The sequence below is a fragment of the Coregonus clupeaformis genome, unplaced genomic scaffold, assembly GCF_020615455.1.
Source record: "Coregonus clupeaformis isolate EN_2021a unplaced genomic scaffold, ASM2061545v1 scaf0971, whole genome shotgun sequence".
NCBI lineage: Eukaryota > Metazoa > Chordata > Actinopteri > Salmoniformes > Salmonidae > Coregonus > Coregonus clupeaformis.
The window spans coordinates 29,271-48,306 of NW_025534425.1; the positions used below are offsets into that span (position 1 = coordinate 29,271).

At 48.4% G+C, this 19,036-nt stretch overlaps 1 pseudogene; it reads right to left on the reverse strand.

Moving 5' to 3' along the window:
- The window catches only part of LOC123486045, a 44,667-nt pseudogene extending 26,926 nt beyond the window's left edge, over positions 1-17,741 (reverse strand).
- Positions 17,742-19,036: the final 1,295 nt, after the last annotated feature.

The window sequence follows — 19,036 nt, forward strand, 5'->3', positions numbered from 1 at the left end:
TAATCGTGAATAATAATGAGTGAGAAAGTTAGACACACAAATATCATACCCTAAAACATGCTAACCTCTCACCATTACAATAACAGGGGAGGTTAGCATTTTATATCATACCCTAAAACATGCCAACCTCTCACCATTACAATAACAGGGGAGGTTAGCATTTTGGGGGTATGATATTTATTCATTTGGCTGAATCATTCAATACATAATTCATTGAGAAGACCAGCTATAAAATCGAGTAAGTTTACCTTTAAATGTGAGGCTGTCAACTCTGGGGTCTCATCGTATCCCCCAAAGGTATTGGGGAGACCTGGAACAAGCAGAGGGGTGTGAAAATGGCAGACGGTGGTTGTGAACACAAAAGGTTAGCTAGCTAGATGCTAAGTTGCTGGGTAAGTTGGGATGGATGGGCGCTGGTTACCTGCATTGGGGTAGCACAAGACGTGAGCAGTGGTGCATTTCCCCAACAGCTTGAATGAAAGGCCTCATCTCAGTGGCTCCCAAGGCACAGTTAAGACCGATACTGGAAGAGATGAACACACTGTTTATCAGTCTATTGAGGCACAGTCTTATGGGAGGTCAGAATAAGACACAGTATCATTTGAAAAACAGGACATTCCGCTTTAATGTTGTAGATTCCATTAGTCTCTCCAGCAGATCTGAAGTTTATTTGAATATAAAATAGCAATAAACTTGAGGACAAATATGTGGAAGTCTACAACAACAAGGTAGTATTGAAGTCCTGAAGCAGAATGTAGTGACTCACCAGAGAGGTTTGGCATGGGACACACTGATGACGAAGGCCTCTCCTGTCTGTCCTGAGAGAGTACGCCCACTCCTGTCCACTATGGTGCCTGATATCTAGAAGCAAAATCAATCTGTCCTGAGAGAGTACGCCCACTCCTGTCCACTATGGTGCCAGATATCTAGAAGCAAAATCAATCTGTCCTGAGAGAGTACGCCCACTCCTGTCCACTATGGTGCCAGATATCTAGAAGCAAAATCAATCTGTCCTGAGAGAGTACAACCCACTCCTGTCCACTACGGTGCCAGATATCTAGAAGCAAAATCAATCTGTCCTGAGAGAGTATGCTGCCCACTCCTGTCCACTATGGTGCCAGATATCTAGAAGGAAAATCAATCTGTCCTGAGAGAGAACGCCCACTCCTGTCCACTATGGTGCCAGATATCTAGAAGGAAAATCAATCTGTCCTGAGAGAGTACGCCCACTCCTGTCCACTATGGTGCCAGATATCTAGAAGCAAAATCAATCTGTCCTGAGAGAGTACGCCCACTCCTGTCCACTATGGTGCCAGATGTCTAGAAGCACAATCAATCTGTCCTGAGAGAGTACGCCCACTCCTGTCCACTATGGTGCCAGATATCTAGAAGCACAATCAATCTGTCCTGAGAGAGTACAACCATCCTGTCTAAGGCTATGGCTGTCATGCAATTATGTCAGCAGGTAATTGTCATGCAAATGACTGCCGGTCTCACGGTAATTGACCGTTAATTAACAAACATGTTTAGCGTCTCTGGCCTTCCACACATACAAGCTGCTGATGCCATTGGAGAAAAAAAGTTTATTAAATGCATTTAATAATAGCTTACAACATCACAATAAAATCCATGATTTATTTAGTTGTGATAGGCCTATTAAACTGGTAAATGTAGAAATCAAAACATAATGGCTGCATGATGCAAATCTATACTGAACATATATATATATAAACGCAACATGTAAAAATGTTGGTCCCATGTTTCATGAGCTGAAATAAAACATCCCAGAAATTTTCCATATGCACAAAAAGCTTATTTCTCTCACATTTTGTGCCCCAAATTTGTTTACATCCCTGTTGCTATGATAATCCAGCCACCTGACCAGGTGTGGCATATCAAGAAGCTGAATAAACAGCATGATCATTACAAAGGTGCACCTTGTGCTGGGGACAAAAGGCCACTATAAAATGTGCAGTTTTGTCACACAACACAATGCCACAGATGTCTCAAGTTTTGAGGGAGCATGCAATTGGCATGCTGAATGCAGGAATGTCCACCAGAGCTGTTGCCAGATAATTTAATGTTAATGTCTCTACCATAAACTGCCTCCAACGTCATTTTAGAGAATTTGGCAGTACGTCCAACCGGCCTCACAACCCCAGACCACGTGTAACCACGCCAGCCCTGGACCTCCACATCCAGCTTCTTCACCTGCGGGATCGTCTGAGACCAGCCACCCGGACAGCTGATGAAACTGGGGTTTTGCACAACTGAAGAATTTCAACACAAACCGTCTCAGGGAAGCTCATCTGCTCGTCGTCCTCACCAGGGTCATGACCTGACTGGCTCATCTGCTCGTCGTCCTCACCAGGGTCATGACCTGACTGGCTCATCTGCTCGTCGTCCTCACCAGGGTCATGACCTGACTGGCTCATCTGCTCGTCGTCCTCACCAGGGTCTGGACCTGACTGGCTCATCTGCGTGCTCGTCGTCCTCACCAGGGTCTGGACCTGACTGGCTCATCTGCGTGCTCGTCGTCCTCACCAGGGTCTGGACCTGACTGGCTCATCTGCGTGCTCGTCGTCCCTCACCAGGGTCTGGACCCGACTGGCTCATCTGCTCGTCGTCCTCACCAGGGTCTGGACCTGACCCTGGCTCATCTGCTCGTCGTCCTCACCAGGGTCTGGACCTGACTGGCTCATCTGCTCGACGTCCTCACCAGGGTCTGGACCTGACTGGCTCATCTGCTCGTCGTCCTCACCAGGGTCTGGACCTGACTGGCTCATCTGCTCGTCGTCCTCACCAGGGTCTTGACCTGACTGGCTCATCTGCTCGTCGTCCTCACCAGGGTCTGGACCTGACTGGCTCATCTGCTCGTCGTCCTCACCAGGGTCTGGACCCGACTGGCTCATCTGCGTGCTCGTCGTCCTCACCCAGGGTCTGGACCTGACTGGCTCATCTGCGTGCTCGTCGTCCTCACCAGGGTCTGGACCTGACTGGCTCATCTGCGTGCTCGTCGTCCCTCACCAGGGTCTGGACCTGACTGGCTCATCTGCTCGTCGTCCTCACCAGGGGTCTGGACCCGACTGGCTCATCTGCTCGTCGTCCCTCACCAGGGTCTGGACCTGACTGGCTCATCTGCTCGCCGTCCTCACCAGGGTCTGGACCTGACTGGCTCATCTGCTCGTCGTCCTCACCAGGGTCTGGACCTGACTGGCTCATCTGCTCGTCGTCCTCACCAGGGTCTTGACCTGACTGGCTCATCTGCTCGTCGTCCCTCACCAGGGTCTGGACCTGACTGGCTCATCTGCTCGCCGTCCTCACCAGGGTCTGGACCTGACTGGCTCATCTGCTCGTCGTCCTCACCAGGTCTGGACCTGACTGGCTCATCTGCGTGCTCGTCGTCCTCACCAGGGTCTGGACCTGACTGGCTCATCTGCTCGCCGTCCTCACCAGGGTCTGGACCTGACTGGCTCATCTGCTCGTCGTCCTCACCAGGGTCTGGACCTGACTGGCTCATCTGCTCGTCGTCCTCACCAGGGTCTGGACCTGACTGGCTCATCTGCTCGTTCGTCCCTCACCAGGGTCTTGACCTGACTGGCTCATCTGCTCGTCGTCCTCACCAGGGTCTGGACCTGACTGGCTCATCTGCGTGCTCGTCGTCCTCACCAGGGTCTTGACCTGACTGGCTCATCTGCGTGCTCGTCGTCCTCACCAGGGTCTGGACCTGACTGGCTCATCTGCGTGCTCGTCGTCCTCACCAGGGTCTTGACCTGACTGGCTCATCTGCGTGCTCGTCGTCCTCACCAGGGTCTGGACCTGACTGGCTCATCTGCGTGCTCGTCGTCCTCACCAGGGTCTGGACCTGACTGGCTCATCTGCGTGCTCGTCGTCCTCACCAGGGTCTTGACCTGACTGGCTCATCTGCGTGCTCGTCGTCCTCACCAGGGTCTTGACCTGACTGGCTCATCTGCGTGCTCGTCGTCCTCACCAGGGTCTGGACCTGACTGGCTCATCTGCGTGCACGTCGTCCTCACCAGGGTCTTGACCTGACTGGCTCATCTGCGTGCTCGTCGTCCCTCACCAGGGTCTGGACCTGACTGGCTCATCTGCGTGCTCGTCACGTCCTCACCAGGGTCTGGACCTGACTGGCTCATCTGCGTGCTCGTCGTCCTCACCAGGGTCTGGACCTGACTGGCTCATCTGCGTGCTCGTCGTCCCTCACCAGGGTCTGGACCTGACTGGCTCATCTGCGTGCTCGTCGCTCCTCACCAGGGTCTGGACCTGACTGGCTCATCTGCGTGCACGTCGTCCTCACCAGGGTCTTGACCTGACTGGCTCATCTGCGTGCTCGCGTCCTCACCAGGGTCTTGACCTGACTGGCTCATCTGCGTGCTCGTCGTCCTCACCAGGGTCTTGACCTGACTGGCTCATCTGCGTGCTCGTCGTCCTCACCAGGGTCTTGACCTGACTGCAGTTTGGCGTCGTAACCAAAGTCAGTGGACAAATGCTCTTCACCGATGAATCCCGGTTTCAACTGTACTGGGCAGATGGCAGACGGCGTGTATGGCGTTGTGTGGGCGAGTGGTTTGCTGATGTCAACGTTGTGAACAGAGTGCCCCATGGTGGCGGTGAGGTTATGGTATGGGGCAGGCATAAGCTACGGACAACAAACAATAGCATTTTATCGATGGCAATATGAATGCACAGAGATACCGTGACGAGATCCTGAGGCCCATTGTTGTGCCATTCATCACCTTATGTTTCAGCATGATAATGCACAGCCCCATGTCGCAAGGATCTGTACACACAATTCCTGGAAGCTGAACATTTCCCAGTTCTTCCCTGGCCTTCATACTCACCAGACATGTCACCCATTGAGCATGTTTGGGATGCTCTGGATCGACATGTATGACAGCGCGTTCCAGTTCCCGCCAATATCCAGCAACTTCGCACAGCCATTGAAGAGGAGTGGGAGAACATTCCAAAGGCCACAATCAACAGACTGATCAACTCTATGCGAAGGAGATGTGTCACGCTATATGAGGCGAATGGTGGTCACACCAGATACCGACTGGTTTTCTGATCCACGCCCCTACCTTTTTTTAAAGGTATCTGTGACCAACAGATGCATATCTGTATTCCCAGTCAGGTGAAATCCATAGATTAGGGCCTAATGAATGTATTTCAATTGACTTCTTTCCTTACATGAACTGTAACTCAGTAAAATCTTTGAAATTGTTGCATGTTCCGTTTATATATTTTTGTTCAGTGTATATTAATGATTTGGAAAAAGTCACAAAATAAAGGCATGCGCTCTGATCCTTGCACTTCCCTCGGAGAGAGAGAGACAATTGCATTGCTGCTCTGCTTGTGTGGCAAAGCAAGTTAGGAGATATCTAATCAATGGAAGATGGAATTAAAATGACAGAATTAAAAGTGAAATGAGAAAGAAATGTGTAGCTAACTGTAGCACAGTCAGAAGCAGAGTAAGACTGTGGCTAGCCTCAATTAGCCTAGTTAGCCTGCTTCTCAGTGTGATGCTGTCAAGACAGGTACTATGTAATCAGATGGGATGATAAATGACTAGCAACAAGTTAGTCTAGCGGGAGATATCAGCGGTTGTGGTTAGTCTAGCGGGAGATATCAGCGGTTGTGGTTAGTCTAGCGGGAGATATCAGTGGTTGTGGTTAGTCTAGCGGGAGATATCAGTGGTTGTGGTCAGTCTAGCGGGAGATATCAGTGGTTGTGGTTAGTCTAGCGGGAGATATCAGGGGTTGTGGTTAGTCTAGCGGGAGATATCAGGGGTTGTGGTTAGTCTAGCGGGAGCTATCAGTGATTGTGGTTAGTCTAGCGGGAGCTATCAGTGATTGTGGTTAGTCTAGCGGGAGCTATCAGTGATTGTGGTTAGTCTAAGCGGGAGATATCAGTGGTTGTGGTTAGTCTAGCGGGAGATATCAGTGGTTGTGGTTAGTCTAGCGGGAGCTATCAGTGGTTGTGGTTAGTCTAGCGGGAGCTATCAGTGGTTGTGGTTAATCTAGCGGGAGCTATCAGTGGTTGTGGTTAGTCTAGCGGGGAGATAACAGGGGTTGTGGTTAGTCTAGCGGGAGCTATCAGTGGTTGTGGTCAGTCTAGCCGGAGATATCAGTGGTTGTGGTCAGTCTAGCGGGCGATATCAGTGGTTGTGGTCAGTCTAGCGGGAGATAACAGTGGTTGTGGTTAGTCTAGCGGGGAGATATCAGTGGTTGTGGTTAGTCTAGCGGGAGATATCAGTGGTTGTGGTTAGTCTAACGGGAGATATCAGTGGTTGTGGTTAGTCTAGCTGGAGATATCAGTGGTTGTGGTTAGTCTAGCGGGGAGATATCAGTGGTTGTGGTTAGTCTAGCGGGAGATATCAGTGGTTGTGGTTAGTCTAACGGGAGATATCAGTGGTTGTGGTTAGTCTAGCGGGAGATATCAGTGGTTGTGGTCAGTCTAGCGGGGAGATAACAGTGGTTGTGGTTAGTCTAGCGGGAGATATCAGTGGTTGTGGTTAGTCTAGCCGGAGATAACAGTGGTTGTGGTTAGTCTAGCCGGAGATAACAGTGGTTGTGGTTAGTCTAGCGGGAGATATCAGTGGTTGTGGTTAGTCTAGCGGGAGATATCAGTGGTTGTGGTTAGTCTAGCGGGAGATAACAGTGGTTGTGGTTAGTCTAGCAGGAGATATCAGCGGTTGTGGTTAGTCTAGCGGGAGATATCAGCGGTTGTGGTTAGTCTAGCGGGAGATATCAGCGGTTGTGGTTAGTCTAGCGGGAGATATCAGCGGTTGTGGTTAGTCTAGCGGGAGATATCAGAGGTTGTGGTTAGTCTAGCGGGAGAAACAGTGGTTGTGGTTAGTCTAGCGGGAGATATCAGTGGTTGTGGTTAGTCTAGCCGGAGATATCAGTGGTTGTGGTTAGTCTAGCGGGAGCTATCAGTGGTTGTGGTTAGTCTAGCGGGAGATATCAGTGGTTGTGGTCAGTCTAGCGGGAGATATCAGCGGTTGTGGTTAGTCTAGCGGGAGATATCAGTGGTTGTGGTTAGTCTAGCGGGAGATATCAGTGGTTGTGGTTAGTCTAGCGGGAGATATCAGTGGTTGTGGTTAGTCTAGCGGGAGATATCAGTGGTTGTGGTTAGTCTAGCGGGAGATATCAGCGGTTGTGGTTAGTCTAGCGGGAGATATCAGTGGTTGTGGTTAGTCTAGCGGGAGATATCAGTGGTTGTGGTTAGTCTAGCGGGAGATATCAGCGGTTGTGGTTAGTCTAGCGGGAGATATCAGTGGTTGTGGTTAGTCTAGCCGGAGATATCAGTGGTTGTGGTCTCCCCTCTGTGCTCCGAGCCTCCCATGTCTTAATCATCCATCCCCACACCACGCGGCCTCTGCACCTTAGCAGCCTACAGCTGCTCGCTGTGCCTCTCTCTCCCTTTCTCCATGGCTCCGGTTTAATAACGTAGCAAAACAATTGGCTTTTCTGCTGCTTCCTTCACTGGACCGGACCGGCGGTCCCTAGGTCCTTTCGGAATGTATTTATGCATATTGGGTCCGGGGCTTTTGGGGGGGGGGAGCTCTAACTCCCATCTCCATTTGTCCTAATCCTTCAGATTATTCAAATCATGAAGTGTTTAGAGAACGGTCTTCACTCCTCCCTTGGCCTTGATTGATTAATTTGAGGTCACTAATTAGTAAGGGAATTCCCCTCACCTGGTTGTCTAGGTCTTAGTAAGGAACTCCCCCTCACCTGGTTGTCTAGGTCTTAGTAAGGAACTCCCCTCACCTGGTTGTCTAGGTCTTAGTGAGGAACTCCCCCTCACCTGGTTGTCTAGGTCTTAGTAAGGAACTCCCCTCACCTGGTTGTCTAAGTCTTAATTGAAAGGAAAAACCGAAAACCAGCAGACACTCGGCCCTCCGTGGAATCGTTTCACAACCCTGGATTAGAGGGACAATAGAGGCCTGAGTACCAGGCCATTTTTAGCAAGTTTGGTAGGCTACACATCAGCGTCATTCATTTGCACAGTTTTGGATGGAATTACCGTGACCGACAGTCACAGGGAATTTGATTGGTGCCTCGTGACTCGTGACTGCCGGTATGGCTGTAATACGGCCACCGCCCTACTCCTGTTCACTATGGTCCCGGAGATCTGGCAGCACGGCAAAATCAATCAATCAATCAATCAATCAAAACAATCTAGCAGCTCCGCACAATATAGGAACATGAACTCCTCTCTAGTGAGGGACTGAACATTTATTGGCATTGAGCGAAGAGATATACTGACGAAAGACAGAATTCATACTTACAAATATAGGTCTTGGTTCGTAGCTCTCTTCAAACAGTTTGTCGATCGCAAACAGTGCTGCCTTTTATGACAAGATCAGAATTGACACATTGATTACGATAATAATAATAATAATAATAATAATAATATGCCATTTAGCAGACGCTTTTATCCAAAGCGACTTACAGTCATGCGTGCATAAAATGTTGTGTGTACGGGTGGTCCCGGGGATCGAACCCACTACCTTGGCGTTACAAGCGCCGTGCTCTACCAGCTGAGCTAAATTGTACGGAATCGTATGTAAAACTAGAATCATACTGATACAAACTAGACGACTGTCAAAGTGAGTAAGGAAGGTCTACCTTGGCGTTGGCCGTGTCAAAGATGGTCTCCACCATGATAATATCCGCTCCTCCATCCAACAGGCCCCGGACCTGCTCAGTGTAGGCGTCAGCCAGCTCATCAAAGGCTAAGGGGGAGGAAACAGAAGCACTCACCGTGGTGACACCATCAGAGATAGCACACCATCAGAGATAGTACACCATCAGAGATAGTACACCATCAGAGATAGCACTGTCAACTCTGGAGGTCAGCAATGGTTTATCAAGACTCACCTGAGAGGCCTTAGAGAGAGACCCTGATAGGGTGACAGTTAAGACAGCTACTATACCGTAGATCTGTAGTGACAGCTGACAGACTGACAGTTTGCCGTGACACCAGTTTAAAAAAAAGGGGAATAAAGAAAATGAGGATGAAACAACGAGCTGTTCTCTTACTGACGTTCCTGAAGTCAGGTCTTTCCACGGAGGGGGACACTGACAGGGTTTTATTGGTGGGGCCCATAGCGCCCGCCACGTATCTTTTACAACCTGGTAATAAAAAATAAAATAAAATATTTGTGAATTAAAAAACATGTAAAATACATATATTACACACAATGTTGTCAATGTGAAATTATTATTATTTTTTCCTCCAATAACAATACTCTTATCTTTATCAGCTGACCTGTCTGGTTGGTGACATCATCTGCTGCTTTCCTGGCTATCTCTGCTGACACCTTGTTCATTCGATAGGCCTGGGAAAAGATCAGTGAGTCAAACAATTCTCTGCCGACACCTTGTTCATTCGATAGGCCTGGGAAAAGATCAGTGAGTCAAACAATTCTCTGCCGACACCTTGTTCATTCGATAGGCCTGGGAAAAGATCAGTGAGTCAAACAATTCTCTGCCGACACCTTGTTCATTCGATAGGCCTGGGAAAAGATCAGTGAGTCAAACAATTCTCTGCCGACACCTTGTTCATTCGAGTAGGCCTGGGAAAAGATCAGTGAGTCAAACAATTCTCTGCCCGACACCTTGTTCATTCGAGTAGGCCTGGGAAAAGATCAGTGAGTCAAACAATTCTCTGCCGACACCTTGTTCATTCGAGTAGGCCTGGGAAAAGATCAGTGAGTCAAATAATTCTCTGCTGACGCCTTGTTCATTCGATAGGCCTGGGAAAAGATCAGTGAGTCAAACAATTCTCTGCTGACACCTTGTTCATTCGATAGGCCTGGGAAAAGATCAGTGAGTCAAACAATTCTCTGCTGACACCTTGTTCATTCGATAGGCCTGGGAAAAGATCAGTGAGTCAAACAATTCTCTGCTGACACCTTGTTCATTCGATAGGCCTGGGAAAAGATCAGTGAGTCAAACAATTCTCTGCTGACGCCTTGTTCATTCGAGTAGGCCTGGGAAAAGATCAGTGAGTCAAACAATTCTCTGCTGACACCTTGTTCATTCGAGTAGGCCTGGGAAAAGATCAGTGAGTCAAACAATTCTCTGCTGACACCTTGTTCATACGATAGGCCTGGGAAAAGATCAGTGAGTCAAATAATTCTCTGCTGACGCCTTGTTCATTCGATAGGCCTGGGAAAAGATCAGTGAGTCAAACAATTCTCTGCCGACACCTTGTTCATTCGATAGGGCCTGGGAAAAGATCAGTGAGTCAAACAATTCTCTGCTGACACCTTGTTCATTCCGATAGGCCTGGGAAAAGATCAGTGAGTCAAACAATTCTCTGCCGACACCTTGTTCATTCGAGTAGGCCTGGGAAAAGATCAGTGAGTCAAACAATTCTCTGCCGACACCTTGTTCATTCGATAGGCCTGGGAAAAGATCAGTGAGTCAAACAATTCTCTGCCGACACCTTGTTCATTCGATAGGCCTGGGAAAAGATCAGTGAGTCAAATAATTCTCTGCTGACGCCTTGTTCATTCGATAGGCCTGGGAAAAGATCAGTGAGTCAAACAATTCTCTGCCGATGCCTTGTTCATTCGATAGGCCTGGGAAAAGATCAGTGAGTCAAACAATTCTCTGCTGACACCTTGTTCATTCGAGTAGGCCTGGGAAAAGATCAGTGAGTCAAACAATTCTCTGCTGACACCTTGTTCATTCGAGTAGGCCTGGGAAAAGATCAGTGAGTCAAACAACCTGAGTGAGTGAGTAATTTATTGAGTCAAGTCACCTTTAGCGACCCATCCCTTACTGACTAAATTTGATCCGATGTTGTGATAATAGCTTTTGATTGGTAATCTGAGTGTTATTCTACAGACTACCCACTAACCAGCTCTCTACAGACTACCCACTAACCAGCTCTCTACAGACTACCCACTAACCAGCTCTCTACAGACTACCCACTAACCAGCTCTCTACAGACTACCCACTAACCAGCTCTCTACAGACTACCCACTAACCAGCTCTCTACAGACTACCCACTAACCAGCTCTCTACAGACTACCCACTAACCAGCTCTCTACAGACTACCCACTAACCAGCTCTCTACAGACTACCCACTAACCAGCTCTCTACAGACTACCCACTAACCAGCTCTCTACAGACTACCCACTAACCAGCTCTCTACAGACTACCCACTAACCAGCTCTCTACAGACTACCCACTAACCAGCTCTCTACAGACTACCCACTAACCAGCTCTCTACAGACTACCCACTAACCATCTCTCTACAGACTACCCACTAACCAGCTCTCTACAGACTACCCACTAACCAGCTGTATACAGACTACCCACTAACCAGCTGTCTACAGACTACCCACTAACCAGCTCTCTACAGACTACCCACTAACCAGCTCTCCTACAGACTACCCACTAACCAGCTCTCTACAGACTACCCACTAACCAGCTGTATACAGACTACCCACTAACCAGCTGTCTACAGACTACCCACTAACCATCTCTCTACAGACTACCCACTAACCAGCTGTATACAGACTACCCACTAACCAGCTCTCTACAGACTACCCACTAACCAGCTGTATACAGACTACCCACTAACCAGCTCTCTACAGACTACCCACTAACCAGCTGTATACAGACTACCCACTAACCAGCTGTCCACAGACTACCCACTAACCAGCTCTCTACAGACTACCCACTAACCAGCTCTCTACAGACTACCCACTAACCAGCTGTCTACAGACTACCCACTAACCAGCTCTCTACAGACTACCCACTAACCAGCTCTCTACAGACTACCCACTAACCAGCTCTCTACAGACTACCCACTAACCAGCTCTCTACAGACTACCCACTAACCAGCTCTCTACAGACTACCCACTAACCAGCTCTCTACAGACTACCCACTAACCAGCTCTCTACAGACTACCCACTAACCAGCTGATACAGACTACCCACTAACCAGCTGTCTACAGACTACCCACTAACCATCTCTCTACAGACTACCCACTAACCAGCTGTATACAGACTACCCACTAACCAGCTCTCTACAGACTACCCACTAACCAGCTCTCTACAGACTACCCACTAACCAGCTCTCTACAGACTACCCACTAACCAGCTGTATACAGACTACCCACTAACCAGCTCTCTACAGACTACCCACTAACCAGCTGTATACAGACTACCCACTAACCAGCTCTCTACAGACTACCCACTAACCAGCTGTATACAGACTACCCACTAACCAGCTGTCTACAGACTACCCACTAACCATCTCTCTACAGACTACCCACTAACCAGCTGTATACAGACTACCCACTAACCAGCTCTCTACAGACTACCCACTAACCAGCTGTATACAGACTACCCACTAACCAGCTCTCTACAGACTACCCACTAACCAGCTCTCTACAGACTACCCACTAACCAGCTCTCTACAGACTACCCACTAACCAGCTCTCTACAGACTACCCACTAACCAGCTCTCTACAGACTACCCACTAACCAGCTCTCTACAGACTACCCATTAACCAGCTCTCTACAGACTACCCACTAACCAGCTCTCTACAGACTACCCACTAACCAGCTCTCTACAGACTACCCACTAACCAGCTCTCTACAGACTACCCACTAACCAGCTGTATACAGACTACCCACTAACCAGCTCTCTACAGACTACCCACTAACCAGCTCTCTACAGACTACCCACTAACCAGCTGTATACAGACTACCCACTAACCAGCTCTCTACAGACTACCCACTAACCAGCTGTCTACAGACTACCCACTAACCAGCTGTCTTACCAAATGTTCCAGTCCGTAGTCAGCTTGGGCGATGCAGGTGCTGCTGAAGGTGTTGGTCTCAATGATGTCTGCCCCGGCAAGCAAGTATTCCTACCGACAAACACAAGGGAGGAACATCAACGCTTATTCACACGCAGCAGGTATTTGCCAAACAGAGAGATCATCTCATCCCGGTCTTTCTGTCTGTATGTCCGTCCATCTCTCTCTCTAGATCTCCCACAAAAACACCAGAAATATGTCTCAATAACAGATCAACCGTAATAAGTATAGGGTTATTATTACTGTAGCATAACAGGCAGGTGCATTGATAACAGCCTAACTTTTACATCTCAGGTTTTTGCTGTCTAGGATAACTTGAATCACTCTTTAACCCACTGACCATACCTTGTAGATGACATCACTGTACCTTGTGTATGTTGTGGATGATATCACTGTACCTTGTGTATGTTGTGGATGATATCACTGTACCTTGTGTATGTTGTAGATGACATCACTGTACCTTGTGTATGTTGTAGATGACATCACTGTACCTTGTGTATGTTGTAGATGATATCACTGTACCTTGTGTATGTTGTAGATGATATCACTATACCTTGTGTATGTTGTAGATGACATCACTATACCTTGTGTATGTTGTAGATGACATCACTGTACCTTGTGTACGTTGTAGATGACATCACTGTACCTTGTGTACCTTGTAGATGACATCACTGTACCTTGTGTATGTTGTAGATGACATCACTGTACCTTGTGTATGTTGTAGATTTTAGTGGACGCTCTATCCAGGCGACTTACGGAGGGTTAAGTGCCGCAAGGGCACAGACAGATGTAGTCGGTGGGATGAACAGCGATTGGTTACTGACACACTAAGTACTCGCCTAGATGACATCACTGTACCTTGTGTATGTTGTAGATGATATCACTGTACCTTGTGTACCTTGTAGATGACATCACTGTACCTTGTGTACCTTGTAGATGACATCACTGTACCTTGTGTATGTTGTAGATGACATCACTGTACCTTTTGTATACTGCTCAAAAAAATAAAGGGAACACTTAAACAACACATCCTAGATCTGAATGAATGAAATAATCTTATTAAATACTTTTTTCTTTACATAGTTGAATGTGCTGACAACAAAATCACACAAAAATTATCAATGGAAATTAAATGTATCAACCCATGGAGGTCTGGATTTGGAGTCACCCTCAAAATTAAAGTGGAAAACCACACTACAGGCCCAACTTTGATGTAATGTCTTTGAAACAAGTCAAAATGAGGCTCAGTAGTGTGTGTGGCCTCCACGTGCCTGTATGACCTCCCTACAACGCCTGGGCATGCTCCTGATGAGGTGGCGGATGGTCTCCTGAAGGATCTCCTCCCAGACCTGGACTAAAGCATCCGCCAACTCCTTGACAGTCTGTGGTGCAACGTGGCGTTGGCGGATGGAGCGAGACACGATGTCCCAGATGTGCTCAATTGGATTCAGGTCTGGGGAACGGGCGGGCCAGTCCATAGCATCAATGCCTTCCTCTTGCAGGAACTGCTGACACACTCCAGCCACATGAGGTCTAGCATTGTCTTGCATTAGGAGGAACCCAGGGCCAACCGCACTAGCATATGGTCTCACAAGGGGTCTGAGGATCTCATCTCGGTACCTAATGGCAGTCAGGCTACCTCTGGCGAGCACATGGAGGGCTGTGCGGCCCCCCAAAGAAATGCCACCCCACACCATAACTGACCCACCGCCAAACCGGTCATGCTGGAGGATGTTGCAGGCAGCAGAACGTTCTCCACGGCGTCTCCAGACTCTGTCACGTCTGTCACATGCTCAGTGTGAACCTGCTTTCATCTGTGAAGAGCACAGGGCGCCAGTGGCGAATTTGCCAATCTTGGTGTTCTCTGGCAAATGCCAAATGTCCTGCACGGTGTTGGGCTGTAAGCACAACCCCCACCTGTGGATGTCGGGCCCTCATACCACCCTCATGGAGTCTGTTTCTGACCGTTTGAGCAGACACATGCACATTTGTGGCCTGCTGGAGGTCATTTTGCAGGGCTCTGGCAGTGCTCCTCCTGCTTCTCCTTACACAAAGGCGGAGGTAGCAGTCCTGCTGCTGGGTTGTTGCCCTCCTACGGCCTCCTCCACGTCTCCTGATGTACTAGCCTGTCTCCTGGTAGCGCCTCCATGCTCTGGACACTACGCTGACAGACACAGCAAACCTTCTTGCCACAGCTCGCATTGATGTGCCATCCTGGATGAGCTGCACTACCTGAGCCACTTGTGTGGGTTGTAGACTCCGTCTCATGCTACCACTAGAGTGAAAGCACCTAAGTGGACAGTTTGATTTCACAGAAGTGTGATTGACTTGGAGTTACATTGCGTTGTTTAAGTGTTCCCTTTATTTTTTTGAGCAGTGTATATTGTTGACGGACATCACTGTACCTTGTGTACATTGTAGATGACATCTCTGTACCTTGTGTACGTTGTAGATGACATCACTGTCCCTTGTGTACGCTACCGTTCAAAAGTTTGGGGTCACTTAGAAATGTACTTGTTTTCGAAAGAAAAGCAATTTTTTTGTCCATTAAAATAACATTAAATTGATCAGAAATACAGTGTAGACATTGTTAATGTTGTAAATGGCTGTTGTAACTGAAAACGGCTGATTTTTATGGAATATCTACAGAGGCGTACAGAGGCCCATTATCAGCAACCATCAGTCCTGTGTTCCAATGGCACGTTGTGTTTGCTAATCCAAGTTTATCATTTTAAAAGGCTAATTGATCATTAGAAAACCCTTTTGCAATTATGTTAGCACAGCTGAAAACTGTTGTGCTGATTAAAGAAGCAATAAAACTGGCCTTCTTGAGACTAGTTGAGTATCTGGAGCATCAGCAATTGTGGGTTTGATTACAGGCTCAAAATGGCCAGAAACAAATAACTTTCTTCTGAAACTCATCAGTCTATTCTTGTTCTGAGAAATGAAGATTATTCCATGCGAGAAATTGCCAAGAAACTGAAGATCTCGTACAACGCTGTGTACTACTCCCTTCACAGAACAGCGCAAACTGGCTCTAACCAGAATAGAAAGAGGAGTGGGAGGCCCCGGTGCACAACTGAGCAAGAGGACAAATACATTAGAGTGTCTAGTTTGAGAAACAGACGCCTCACAGGTCCTCAACTGGCAGCTTCATTAAATAGTACCCATAAAACACCAGTCTCAACGTCAACAGTGAAGAGGCGACTCCGGGATGCTGACCTTCTAGGCAGAGTTGCAAAGAAAAAGCTGGCACAATAAAAATATAAAAGATTAAGATGGGGAAAAGAACACAGACACTGGACAGAGGAAGATTGGAAAAAAGTGTTATGGACAGACGAATCGAAGTTTGAGGTGTTCGGATCACAAAGAAGAACATTTGTGAGACGCAGACCAAATGAAAAGATGCTGGAGGAGTGCTTGATGCCATCTGTCAAGCATGGTGGAGGCAATGTGATGGTCTGGGGGTGCTTTGGTGGTGGTAAAGTGGGAAATGTATACAGGGTAAAAGGGATCTTGAAGAAGGAAGGCTATCACTCCATTTTGCAACGCCATGCCATACCCTGTGGACGGCACTTGATTGGAGCCAATTTCACTCCTACAACAGGACAATGACCCAAAGCAAAGCTCCAAACTATGCAATAACCAGTCACCGGATCTTGTGGGAGCAGCTTGACCGTATGGTACGTAAGAAGTGCCCATCAAGCCAATCCAACTTGTGGGAGGTGCTTCAGGAAGCATGGGGTGAAATCTCTTCAGATTACCTCAACAAATTGACAACGAGAATGCCAAAGGTCTGCAAGGCTGTAATTGCTGCAAATGCAGGATTCTTTGACGAAAGCAAAGTTTGAAGGACACAATTATTATTTCACTTAAAATTCATTATTTCTAACCTTGTCATTGACTACATTTCCTATTCATTTTGCTGTATTTCCTATTGAAACTCATTTCATGTATGTTTTCATGGAAAACAAGGACATTTCTAAGTGACCCCAAACTTTTAAACGGTAGTGTACATTGTAGATGACATCACTGTACCTTGTGTACGGTGTAGATGACATCTCTGTACCTTGTGTATGTTGTAGATGACATCACTGTACCTTGTGTATGTTTTAGATGACATCTCTGTACCTTGTGTATGTTGTAGATGACATCACTGTACCTGGTGTATGTTGTAGATTACATCACTGTACCTTGTGAATGTTGTAGATTACGTCACTCTGGGTGATGCTCAGCAGGTCGTTGTTGCCCTTCAGGCTGTGGGTGTGGTTTTTAAACTCCTCCCCCTGAAGTGCTCCTCCTCCAATCGCCTCTCCTGGATCATGGTGCCCATCCCTCCATCTAGAATCATGATCCTCTTCCCCAACACCTCCCTGAGCTCGGCCTCTAGGGCAGGTCTGCTGGGGCCAGCACCTGAGGTATGCAGTTAGCATATTACATGTTAATAAGGTTAGGACATGTTCCCGTCCCCGGATCTAGAATCATGATCCTCTTCCCTAACACCTCCCCGAGCCTGGCGCCTGCTAGGTGAAATATATTCCAGTCAGTGTATGTAGAACATATGACACGTAGAAATAGATCTGTGTATTATACTCTGATCCTCTTCCCCGAGTCAATTCAAACGGCTCAGACACGAGACGTACGTGGCAGGGACCTACAGACAGCCACGGATTACAAAAAGGGAAAACCAGCCACGTCGCCGACACCGACGTCTCGCTCCCGGACAAGCTAAAAACACCTTCTTCGCCAGCTTTGAGGATAACCCACTGCCACCGACGGGGCCCGCTCCCGAGGACTGTGGGCTCTCGTTCTCCGTGGCCGACGTGAGTAAGACATAAGACCCTCGCAAGGAGTCCGGCCCAGACGGCATCCCTAGCCCCGTCCTCAGAGCATGCGCAGACCAGCTGGCTGGAGTGTTTACGGACATATTCAATCTCTCCCTATCCCAGTCCGCTGTCCCCACTTGCTTCAAGATGTCCACCATTGTTGCTGTACCCACGAAAGCAAAGGTAACTGAACTGAATGACTATCGCCCGTAGCACTCACGTCTGTCATCATGAAGTGCTTTGAGAGGCTAGTTAAGGATCATATCACCTCCACCTTACCTGTCACCCTAGACCCACTTCAATTTGCTTACAGCCCCAATAGATCCACAGACGATGCAATCGCCATCACACTGCCCTATCCCCTCTGGACAAGAGGAATACCTATGTCAGAATGCTGTTCATTGACTACAGCTCAGCCTTCAACACCATAGTACCCTCCAAGCTCATCATTAAGCTCGAGGCCCTGGGTCTGAACCCCGCCCTGTGCAACTGGGTCCTGGACTTCCTGACGGGGCCGCCCCAGGTGGTGAAGGTTGGCAACAACACTGCCACTGCGCTGATCCTCAACACAGGGGCCCCACAAGGGTGCGTGCTCAGCCCCCTCCCTGTACTCCCCTGTTCACCCATGACTGCGTGGCCACGCAAGCCTCCAACTTAATCATCAAGTTTGCAGACGACAGAAACAGTAGTAGGCCTGATTAGGGCCTCCTGTAACTACATGGAGTGGATACAGTCAGTAGGGAAGGTCTGCTAGGGCCTCCTGTAACTACATGGAGTGGATACAGTCAGTAGGGAAGGTCTGCTAGGGCCTCCTGTAGCTACATGGAGTGGATACAGTCAGTAGGGAAGGTCTGCTAGGGCCTCCTGTAGCTATATGGAGTGGATACAGTCAGTAGGGAAGGTCTGCTAGGGCCTCCTGTAGCTACATGGAGTGGATACAGTCAGTAGGGAAGGTCTGCTAGGGCCTCCTGTAGCTATATGGAGTGGATACAGTCAGTAGGGGAAGGTCTGCTAGGGCCTCCTGTAACTACATGGAGTGGATACAGTCAGTAGGGAAGGTCTGCTAGGGGCCTCCTGTAACTACATGGAGTGGATACAGTCAGTAGGAAAGGTCTGCTAGGGCCTCCTGTAGCTACATGGAGTGGATACAGTCAGTAGGGAAGGTCTGCTAGGGCCTCCTGTAACTACATGGAGTGGATACAGTCAGTATGGAAGATCTGCTAGGGCCTCCTGTAACTACATGGAGTGGATACAGTCAGTAGGGAAGGTCTGCTAGGGCCTCCTGTAACTACATGGAGTGGATACAGTCAGTAGGAAAGGTCTGCTAGGGCCTCCTGTA